The sequence below is a fragment of the Desmodus rotundus genome, chromosome 4, assembly GCF_022682495.2.
Source record: "Desmodus rotundus isolate HL8 chromosome 4, HLdesRot8A.1, whole genome shotgun sequence".
Lineage (NCBI taxonomy): Eukaryota > Metazoa > Chordata > Mammalia > Chiroptera > Phyllostomidae > Desmodus > Desmodus rotundus.
Window position 1 is genome coordinate 131,032,871 of NC_071390.1, and position 12,300 is coordinate 131,045,170.

General features: G+C 40.8%; 1 protein-coding gene across 1 annotated transcript in view; it reads left to right on the forward strand.

The window, feature by feature from the left end:
- SEPTIN11 (septin 11) overlaps positions 1–12,300 on the forward strand; it is a 105,947-nt gene that overhangs the window by 4,346 nt on the left and 89,301 nt on the right. The gene's annotated exons all lie outside the window — the stretch shown is intronic.

Below are 12,300 nucleotides of genomic sequence, written 5' to 3' on the forward strand. Positions count from 1 at the left end.
AGCATTAGGCAGCAAGACAAGAAATAATCAAATATGTAATAATCCTTAAGATTCCATCAGGCACAGGGCTCATGATATGATTTAGAAGAAATGAGACCATTCCGTAATTTTAACTTTCAAATCTAATGTAGATTATATTTGTAGTAAAAATAAATATGCATCTTTTTATTTCTTTTAATGAGTTAAATGTATTTACCAAATGGGCTGTGCATGGTTGTGGAAGGCACACTGTGTGTGGAAGCCTGTGCTGTTGTTTCTGGGTCCCACCTGAAACCATCCAGCACTACAATCTCGGACTTACAAGTTCCTGTAACATCCCTTATTCTGGGGAACAGACTTAAGAATCTCTGGTGCACTTCCTTGCTCCACATTTCTGTGATTAATTCCATAATCTTCAGGGTATGCCTACAACAATAACATTTTAGGAGCAGTAATGAGCATAGGATCGCAGTCACACCAAATGGATCCCCAATCTGTCACTTACTTGCAATGTGACCTTGGGCAGGTAAACTTTCTGAATTCCAGTTTACTCAACTTTAAAACAGGGCTAATTGTACTACAGCAGACTGTGTTGATGCCCTGCCCCGTAGCCCCTCAGCCCCCTGCCACTGCAGGGGACAGCTCCTGTACCATTCAGTTGCCCACCTCTGTGCCCACCTTCGTCTCTCTCACTGCCCTGGGCTGCTTCTGGTGTACAGGGACTTGTACAGCCAGAAATACCAGGGATTAATGTCCCCAAGGGCAACCCTAACCCATCTCAGTGAGACAATTTGGAGGGACATTAACACAGTTACTCAGGGGCCCCCCAGCTGAGTTGAGCCCCCGTTACCCAGAGTGGTAACCTGCTCTTTAATAAACCCTGTACTGGCTTTTCTCACCTACCTGCCTCACTTTGCCCACTACCTCATTTCTGCTTCCTGTAATCACCTTCCAAATAATCAACTTGCACACAACTTCCTGTCTTAGGTTTTGCTTTGTAAACCCCATTTCACAAATGTTGTGATGATTAAGGATGTGTGTAAAGCACCTACCAGAGCTTATAGAAAGACCCCAACAAATAGTAACTATTATATCTGACCACTGAAACAGAATGTCATGGTTCTAGGCAATGTTTAGATTGTGTTTCAATAGTTAAGTGATGTTTACATCCTGCTAAAGTATATTTACAAAATTTTATGAGGCATCTAAAAATACATAGAAAACGCTGTAAGTGGGGAGAACAAACAAATTGGAAAGAGACTCACAGATAGAGAGAACATACTGATGGTTTCCAGAGGGGAGGGGGGTTAAGGGATTGAGTTAAAAAGGTGAAGGGATTAAGAAGTACAACTTGGTAGTTATAGAATAGTCACAGGGCTGTGCAGTGCATCATAAGGAACATAATCAATATGGTAATAACTATGTATTGTGCCGAGAGGTACAAGAAGTATCAGGGGAACAGTTTGTAGAGTGTATGATTGTCTAATCACTATGCTGTACGCCTGAAACTAATACAATATTGAATGTAAACTGTAATTGAAAAATAGAATTTAAATTACACAGTACTAGGCAGCAGTATAAAAGAATGAGGAAGATAACTATGCACTGGTATAAAAGGATGTGTAAGATACATTGTTAAAGCAAGGGGTAGAATGATAGACATAGTTATATTTTTCTTTTATGTAAACCATCCGGTAAGGTAGGAAATAAATGTATCTGCTCAAAGTTGCCTTAGAAAACTCTGAATACACAAGACACTAATCTCTTGAGGAGAAGGGTGGGAACTATACAGATGGTGAATAGGTGGGAGATGATTCTATACCATTTTATATTATTTTATTTTTTAACTATGCAAGTATATTACTGCTGACTTCCCACCAGTATCCATTTTTATGTATTTCTTACACATATAAGATCCCCCCACATTTTTATGGGGCATATTAGTGCCATATAAGAGATTACATGTCCTAGCCTCTGCTGCAGCTAAGTATGTTCATGTGACTGAGTTTTTTGCAGTGGATTGTGAGCAGAGGTACAGGTGCTATGCCTGTGTCACACCCTTAAAAGGAAATTGCTTTTCTACTTCCTCTTCTTCACCCTTCCCATGGGCTAGAGGACCAGGAGTGCCCAACCTGTTGGTGTCTCTGGGCCACACTGGAAGAAGAATTGTCTTGAGCTACACATTAAATACACAAACACTAACTAAAACTGATGAGCACAAAAAAGTTTTTAAGTAAACTTAAGATTTTGTGTTGGGCTGCATTCATAGCCATCCTGGGCCATATGCAGCCCACAGGCCGGGGATTGGACACACCCTGGAGAGTGTTGATGAGCCAGCTCTGATCGCAGTAGGTGAAGTAACAAGCAGAATTTGATGGAGCAACAAGATAGCAATAAGGAATGTAGATTCCTGGATAACCACAAGAAGCTTAGCAGCCAGGCCTCTCTGGACTGCTTACCACCTCCTGGACTATTTCATGAGAGAGAAATAAACGTCTATCTTTTTTTGGCCACTGAGTTTTGGGGTATCTCAATTACAGCAATGTAGCCTATATCCAAATACAGGGCGCAGCAGAAGTAATTCCTGCTTGAGTGTGGTTGGTAGGGTAATAATGTGGATATAATAATTTATAGTTTAATTTGAACATTTCACCTAAAATGTCGATGGTGTGCTTGAATATGATACTGTTATGTTACAGAATTACATGTGTATGACTTTGTAATAAAAGATTTGGTATAGATTACCAGCTCATAGAAAAGGGGTGTTATTTGTGCTGGACCCTGTATCTCAAGTTTAAAAACTGCAAAACATATGACATTTGGCAGTGCAGGGAAGTGCACCCAACTGTTCTGACTCACAAGCTCATGTCTTTGACTGTAAATGATTAAGGAGGCAGCTTTGCAATGACCAATTCTGCTCTCTTCCAAAGTTTATCATACCAACCAGCCAGTATCCACGTCTGTTGATCCAGGTGGAATTAAATGAAAGATAACAAACTTCAGATAAAGTGCTAGTGACTTTTGACGCCTTAGACTGGGAAAGGAGGATTAATGGCAAAGCAAATTGAATTTTGAAAAATTAACAAAAGGAGATGAATGCAATCCAATGTCTATCAGTAGATGAGGTAGAAAAGAACTTATGACTGAGATAAATAAAGGATGTTTTACTTCATTCAAATGGAACAAGTCTTCAAGAAGGGAGGTGAGGCGCAGAGTAGCTCCATTAACTAGAAAGGTATTCAGGTGGTGGAAATTGATGATGGTAGATGGTGGATAGTGAACGGGTTGAGACAAAAGATGAGTATGTACAAGTCATATTGCTGTCAGAATACACAGGTATGGATGTATAATTCCCTTCTCAGTCAGAGGCAGTATCTAGGGGGACTCGCACTACATAAATGTTCTAGGCTTACAAAAAGGAATAGTACTGACACCACAGTGACTGGCCACAGGGAAAATGAATTATCTGAGAATTACAGATGCCAGAATTAGGGGAACTGACCCAGCTCCAGGGCTGGCTGCCAAGGAGAGTGACCAGCAGGCCAAGTCATCACATTGCAGGGAGCATGTCATTTCACAGGATGCTAGTTAATGAGATTAGTTTTTAAAAGAGTGTGTGTTAAAGAGTAGCAAAAGCCTATAAGGACTGATACCTACTTGTAGGCTTAGATAACTTTGCTTTTAAAAAGAATATCCAGAAATTTTCAAAATTTGGTTTTCGTTTTTCAAATAATACTTGCCACAAGAGGTTGAACAAGAAAGGATGAAAACCCCTGCTTGGTGCTGATATGTCATAAAATAAGAGAGAGAGAGAGACAGAGAGAGAGAGAGACAGACAGAGAGAGAGAGAACTCTTATTTTGTCCCCTCTCTGAGAAAGAATAATTTTTAGTGGAAAAATATAGAATAAACATGATTAAAAGAAGTAATAAAAGTAATTATTTACATATAAACTACATTAAAAAAAGTGAACAACAGAAAAGGCCACTGAAATCCATTGTAGTAAATGAGCAACCAATTTATTTATTTATGTATTTATTTATTTTTTTTTAGAGAGAGGGTAAGGGAGGGAGAGAAACATTGATGTAAGAGAAAACACTGATGGCTGCCTTCCTCCGTAGGCTTCCCAAACCCTGACCAGGGAGGCAACCTGCAACCCAGGCATGTGCCCTGACCAGGAATCCCACCAGCAACTTTTCACTTTGCTGGACGATGCCCAACCAACGGAAGCCAATTGTTTTAAGTCAGTTAAACTTTCCAGGCCTAAATGAAAGACTTTGCGTGATTGTAGAATCAATATTAGTTGGTTTTGGAAAGCCAGAGTAAGCCAGCCAAAAAAAATTGAAGAGGGGCAAACATTGTTCTGATTTACAAAGAGAATAAAAAGTGGTGGAAACAGGGGAGTTAGAGAATTATTGGTAAATTTAACAATTTCTAGAATAAATTTTTAAACAAATGTTTTAACAATAGGCAAAGAGATTGAGCTCATGATGACAATTTCAATCAATGTTTTTGGTTTTCATCGATGTCTATCAAGGTCTCAGTGGATAAGAGCATTTACTGCAGAGGTTTCAGATGGAGACACTTAAATAAAGGGAGCATGTCCGAGCTGTAAACCCTTGCTAGTCTAGTACGATCCCAGACCAGCAGTATCAGTATCACCCAGGAGTGTGATGGGAATGGAGACTCTCGGGCCCCAGACCTATTGATTTAGAATCTGCATTGTCAACAGGATTCCCAAGTGATTCATATGTACTAAAACTTGAGAAGCACTGAAGCAGGCAAAGTGAAAAGAACATGTGATGGCAAGGCGCCCAAAGACTAATAACATTAAGAGATCATTACCACTCCCAGGGCTGCAGGAACAAAGGGAGGAAATTATGAGACTGGACCTAGTACATATATTAAAAATTGTTGACTTGTATACTTCAAGTGGGTGAATTATATGGTATGTGAATTATATCTCAATAAAACTATGAAGAAATGAAGAAAGAAGAAAAAACACACAAAAAATGCGTGCAAAATCTGTATGCTGAAATCTCCGAAGTATTAAAGCAAGCAAGCAGTGGAGATAAATGGAGTAATATACCATGTTCATGGATTGGATTCCATATTGTTAAGATGTTAATTCTCCCCAGTAATTCTATAGATTTAATGTGATCCCAATTAAATTCCATCATTTTTTGGTAGATTTTTGCAATTTATAAAATTTACATGAAAGGCAAAGGAACTAGATTAACCACAATAATTTTTTAAAAGATTTTATTTGTTTGTTTGTTTTTAGACAGAGAGGAAGGGAGAAAGGGAGAGAAACATCAATGTGTGGTTGTCTCTCGCACGCTCCCTACTGGGCACCTGGCCTGCAATCCAGGCATGTGCCCTGACTGGGAATCGAACCAGTGTCCTTCGATTCGCAGGCCCGTGTTCAATCCACTGAGCCACACTAGCCAGGGCATTAGCCACAATAATTCTGAAAGAGAACAAAATAGGAGAATTGATTTCCTCTTATTTATAGACTCGTTATAAAGCTACAGGAAGCAAGGCTATATAGTATTGGCAAAAGAATAGTAATGAAACAGAAGAGAGAGTTCAGAAACTGACAAGCACATATAGTTCAATTGATTTTTGACTAAGGTACAAAGGCGATTCAGTGGAGAAAGTTTAGTCTTTTCAACATGTGATGCTGGAAAAAATTGTGTATGTGAGAAAACTAACATCAATCTTTATCTCAGGCCACATACAAAAGTTAACTCAAAATAGATTGTATGCCTAAATTTAAAAACTAAAACTATGAAAACTTATAAAAGAAAAACAAAAATTTGGCAGAGATTTTTAAAAATAGACATCAAAAGCACAATCCATAAAAGAAAAAAATCAATAAATCATACTCCATCAAATTTAAATTTCTGTTCTTTTAAAAGATTTTATTATGGAAATAAAATGACAAGCCTTAGAGAGAAAATATTTTTTAAAATGTATCTGATATCCAACCATCATTCTCATCAGATCTGAGGTCAAAACCAAAAATTGATATATTACTATATCCAGCACCTACACAAATAAGTAATAAGAAAACAACCCAATTAAAAACAGGCAAAAGACACACAATCAAAGAAGGTATATGGTGGGCAGAAAGGCAAATGAAAAGATGCTCAACATCATTAGTTACTGGAGAAAGGAAAGTTAAAATCACTCTGAGGTACTACTGCAAAACTATGACAATGACTAAAAATGTGAAAACCAAGTATGCCTACTTCTGGTGGAGAGGAGAACAACTGGACCCCTATATAACGCAATTATATAACATTTTAGAACATTTTTATCATCTGAAAAATAAATCCTATACTCCCTAGCTGTCATTCCCTTGAGTACTGAGCAACTGCTAATGCAATTTCTGTCTCTCTAGATTTGCTTATTTTAGACATGTAAATGAAATGATGTAAGTGGTCTTTTTGGGACTGGCTTCTTTCACATAGCATAATGTTTTAAAAAATTATCTATGTTGTACCATCAATCAGTACTTAACTCCTCTTTATGGTCAAATAATACTCCATTAAATGGATATAGCATATTTTGTTTATCGGTTGATGGACATTTGGATTGTTTTCACCTTTTGGCTCCTGTGAATCATGAATATTCCCGTATCAGTGTTTGTATGGACACATGTTTTTGTTTCTCTTGGGTATATACCTAGAAGTAGTGACTTTGTGGAGTCATATGGTAACTCTACATTTAACCATTTGAAGAACTGCCACACTATTTTCCAGATTGGCCGTACTGTTTGACACTCACCAGGAGTGTATGAGGGATCTAATTTCTCCACATTATCAGTGACACTTTTTATCCTTTTTATTTTTTATTACAGCCGTCCGAGTGGGTATCAAGGAGTATCTCCTTCTAACGATGCCAGGAATCGTTTCATAGGCTTATTGCCACTTGTATATCTTCTTTGGAGAAATGTTTCTTCAAAATTTTTTAACCATTTAAAAATTGGGGTGTCTTGTGTTATGAGTTGTACAAGTTCTTTATGTATTCTAGATACAGGTCCTCCATCAGATACAGAATTTGCAAACACTTTCTATTGTGTAGGTTGTCATTTCACTTTATTGAGTGTCCTTTGAAGCATAAGAATTTTTAATTTTGATGAAGTCTAATTTATTTTTTTCTTTTGTTACTTGTGCTTTTGGTGTCATATCTAAGAATTCATTGCCAAATCCAAGATCAAGACCATTAATCTACATTTTCTTCTTCTTTGAGTTTTATAGTTTTAGCCAATACATTTAGGTCTTTAATACATTTTGAAATAATTTTTGTACATGGTGTAAGGGTCTGGATTTATTCTATTGCATCTGCCTGAACAGTTGTCCCAGCATCATTTGTTGAAGAGATTATTATTGCTTCATTGAATGGCCTTGTCAAAATGAGTTGACCATAGACAACGAATGGGATTATTTCCATTCTATTCTGTTGATCTTTACGTCTATCCTTATGTCAGTACCGTGCTGTCGTGATTACTGTTGCTTTGTAGTAAAATTTGAAATCTGGAAGTGTGAAGCCTTCAAGTGTTAGCTACTCTGGGTCCCTGAATTTCTATATGAATTTTAGAGTCAAATTGTCAATTTTTATAAATAAGCCAGCTAAGATTCTAATAGGGATTGTAATGAATCTTTAAATCAATTTGAGGAGTATTTCCATCTTAACAATATTAAATTTTCCAATTTATGAACATGAGATGTTTTTCTATTTACATAATTTTAAAAAATTTCTTTCAATAATATTTTGGGGTATAAGTTTTATGCTTGTTACATTTATTCCTTAGGATTTTATTTTATTTTTTTGATGCTATTGTAAATAAAGTTGTTTTCTTAATTTCATTTTTGGATTGTTCATTGCAATTGTGTAGAAATACAACTGATTTTTGTATATTGATCGTACATCAATACAAACTTGTTGAGCTCCTTTATTAGTTCTAATGGTTCTTTAATGGATTTTTTGGGATTTTCTAGATACACGTTCATGTCGTCTGTGAATTGAGATAGTTTTGCTTTTCCCTCTCCATTTAGATGCTTTAAAATGTTGGAACACTTTTATGTACAGTGTTGCCGGAGGGGTTCAGGATTTGCTGTTGCTTATACTGTCTGAAACAAAAGTGGCAATAGCTTGTAACTTACTCCTTGTCTCTTAAAGTATTCTTTTCCATTCATCATTTTTACTGGCATCAAGGTGATCTTGTGTTAGATTTGGTTCTGTGCCAGCCACAGAAAGAAACCCTAGATGATTTAAGCTATAAAAAAAGAGAAAAGAAAAATAAGTTACAGAACGCATAAACTCTTAACTATTTGTACTGGTTTTGTGTCACTTAAGGTTCAAACTTAAATTAACAGTGTCTGATTGGGCAAGATTAGATCACATGCTCTCTTGGATATATTTTAGTGGTAAAAGGAAGGATCTGACGAAAAGCAACTTTAGAAACCTCTTTTGTAGAGGCACTTACTTTCCTCAAAGGTGGACACATTCATTGGGAAATTTCCCCAAATAAACTGAGGTTTCATTAAAAAGGGGATAGATCCTGTATTATTAACAATGTCAAATATTCACTAGAGATCTGTTCCAAAATGCTAATATGTCACTTCTTTGTTTAACCTCTTTGACTGTTCATTTCCCACAGAATGAAGTTATAAACCCTTACATGACAATAAAGGTTTTTCTAGCCTGCTCTCTAGCCTCATTTCTACTCCAGAGCAGCTCAGCATTCATTGAGTATATCAGACTTTGTGCTGTAAACTGAAACACACAGGAGCACTCTTGCCTTGAGATACTCAAAACCTCGTAAAGGATGTGTATTAGTATGATCACCTGTCAGTTGCCTAACTTGTCTTGTAATAATAGCTATGGTGACCACAGGTCCTGGTTTTTGCCTTTTGTCTTAGTGCGCCAACCCTCTTCTTTCAATTCAAAAGTTTCTAAATTTAGACAATAATAATAGCATACCTATGACCTTTCAATTAACTTTGAGCAAAACAATTCTGTGAAGGACTGAATCTGTTAAGGTCCTAGCAGGAATGAGATGGTAAATTCCTAATGGATAATTTGAGTAGAGTCTAATAAAAAGACTATTTGCAAGTGTGAGGGATAAATGTAGAGAGACCACAAGGAGTTTACCCTGGGTTATCCTAAAGAAGAACCCTGACCTTTGAGGAATGCAGCCAGCCTGCGATGGTGCCACAGCAAGGGAGCCTGGGGGAATACATACCAGCACTCCTTTCTTTGCTGTGCTGTGGTTGCTCACCGTGGCCTGCACTCAAATGGAAGCTGAGGGAAAGAGAGCCCTTTGAGTTCAAGCTCCTGTGGGAAGAAAGGAAGATGAAGGGTGGATCCGACAAACATGTCCTCCGTCAGGACTCACTGTTACTACCTATTTTACAATAGAAAAAGATGAAATGAAGAAAGGTTAATTTGCTCAATGTCACATCGCTACTAAGTAACAATCTGGAGTTGAAGTGCCCTGTTCTCCCCCTTCCACCAAGCTCCTTCTAAGGCTCCTACTCTAGCAATGCCAGAACACCTATCCTTCCAACAGCATCATTGCCCTTGAAACTGCTGAATCTTCATTCATTCTATATTCCCTCTGTTTGGAATGTCCTCTTTGCTCTCTTCCCTGTTCCACCTCCTCAGTGAAGCCTTTCCTGTTCTGACAGGAAATGTGAATAGCTCTTTTGTACTGCGCTTTAAAATCCCTTAATTCATGTATCTCTTCTAGGATCTGGATTATTTCTCAGCATTGTTTAAAGATCTGTCTCTCAGCAGACTGTGCACTGATTAAGAGTTGAAGAAGCATCCTCCCTTAAAAAATTTTCTCCCACAGTGCTGGGCAGAGTTAAAAAGGTAATCTAATTCCTTAGCAACTATTATTAAGCCAATTTTAAAGATGAAAAAATTGAAGCATTGAAAGGTTAAGTAATTTGCCCAAGGCCACATAGCTGTGAAGTGGTTGGTAAAGCCGGTTGTAGAATGATATTTAAATAACTTCAGAATGAAACTGACATTCTGAAATAGCCTTTCTTGGCCCATAGTAATTAAATTGTATTTGTATTAAATATGTTTATGCCTACCTGCACAAAAATGTAGGGAGGTGGGAATTTAAGGCATTGCTCCTAGTCAATGAAAATCTCAGGCAGAAGCTAGGTAAACTGTAATGATTTGTGTCCTAAAAGAGTTTCTTCAAACAATTGAGATCTTGGAATAAGTGACTTTAAGCTTTCGTGATGAGAATAAACTAACCTGCCTACAAAGGTAGGGAATTCATGCTCTTACAATGTAATTGGCTGTTTCAACATAAGCATTTAAAAAGTAAATTAAAATAAAAGTTAATTAATTGCCCTGACTGGTGTGGCTCAGTGGACTGCATGCTGGCCTACCAATGGAAAGGTTGCTGGTTCGATTCCCTGTCAGGGTACATGCCTGGGTTGCCCACCAGGTCCCAGCTTAGGGGCATGCCACAGGCAACTGACTGATGTTTCTCTTCCTCTCTCCCTCCCTTCCCCTCTCTCTAAAAATAAATAAATAAAATCTTTAGAGAAAAAGAACGTGGGCTCTGGGGGTCAGACCGAAATGTACTCTAACCCCTGCTAAACCACGTTATTAGCTGGGTGACCTTGCGCAAGTTATTTTTTCAGAAAAATTGATTAAATCCTGCGTCTGGCCTGGTCAACATAACAAAATGGAGAGTTGGTTTGCAATTGTCCTTACATCCGATTAGCAGCCTGCCCTGCGGAGCTGTCTTTGCCTAGGGTTTACCAGAGACCTCCTCCCCATGGGAGAAGGAACAAAACGTCTGCATACAGAAAGCAGCAGATGGAAGTATTTCTCTTCCCCCTCCTTTTGCACTGCACCATCGACGTGGTAATCTTAATTCTACACTTAACTGTGCACTTACTGTATGCTTGACATAAAAATGGTAGACCGTGTCTTCAAAAGACTTTACGACTAGGGGGCAAAAATTGGAGAAAACTGAAGAGGGTACTCAGTGCCTGCAAGTCTGGGTCCGCGCACGGACTGAAAAGGTCCCCATTCGGAGCATCTCCTCTTGCTTTCACTGAGTACTTCCATCATACTCTCCTCCCGGAGGGTTCCACCTGCATCCTGCCGGTGGAATGCAGCCTGGGTGGCCTGGAGCCCTTAGCCCCTCTGGGGCACCCCGGCGTCTACTCCCGGCAGCTGGACCCCCGCCCGGAGACCACTCACCCTCAGCCCAAGGTGGGGCGGCGCTTTCGAACTGGGGTCCCCCCCACGCCCTCCTCTCCCGGCCAGAAATGGCAGGAAGGGCAGACGCAAGGCTCCCAGGAAACCAGGTTGCTGGAAGTCGCAGGTCAGACTCTGAGGCGCCCCAGTCTAAACAGGCATTTGTCTCCGACCTAATTGCATAGGCCCAGGTTTTCCCTGAGGGTGCGATCCCGTGGGCTGACCGCAGCCCTTCGCCGCCTCCCCTTACCCTTGCCCTTCAATCCTACAACTAGGTCCCCTTCCCCGGCCGGACGCTGTCCTCAACCACCCTGTGGCCGTGCGGCCGCTCCGGCCCTGCGGGGAGCTGCGGGAGGCCACACAGCACCTCCTCACCGTCAGGCCTTCCCTGGGCGCCGCACCACCCGCGCGCAACAGGACTCTGCCATTCCGCCCCGCACACCCTCACGCAGTACCGCCCCAAGGGCTGTTGGAAAAACCCTTCCCTCCCGCGGAGGAGCTGCCAAGTCCCACCGGCCCGCGGCCGCACGGACTCCACGGTCACCCGCCTGGCGCAACCCCCGCGCGCGCCTCCGGGTCGCCGGGTCCGTCTCCAGCGGTAAAATAAAGTCGTCTGAGCCCCCACGTGTGACCGGCCGGCCCTAGTTACACCCGGGGAGGCCTCGGCCCCTACACTCTGGGGCCGTCCACAGCTGCGCTAGCTCTCGCGCGGGGAGGTCCTCTTGCTCGTCTCCAGCCGGCAGGGGCTGGTCGTCCACATCAGCAACTACTCCGGCCTCTTCCCCCCCACTGCGGTCCCCTACCCGGCCAAACGCTCCAGTGACAGCTTCCAGCTGCCTCTTTTTAAATATCTCCTTTTTGAACAGACTTCTGTAGGAGCAACTCTTCCTTTGTGGGGTCCTGCCCAGCCCCACCTCGGTCGCCCACAGATCTCCCCGGTGGCCCACACACCCTTCCAAGACGGTTCCTCCGGGTGGGGCGTGCTTGCCCGGGGCTAACTGTCCGCGAGACGCTGTCCCGGCGGACCCGATTTGCCCGGCACCCCTCGCCCGTCTCAGCGGCGACTCCAGCTGCCGGCTTC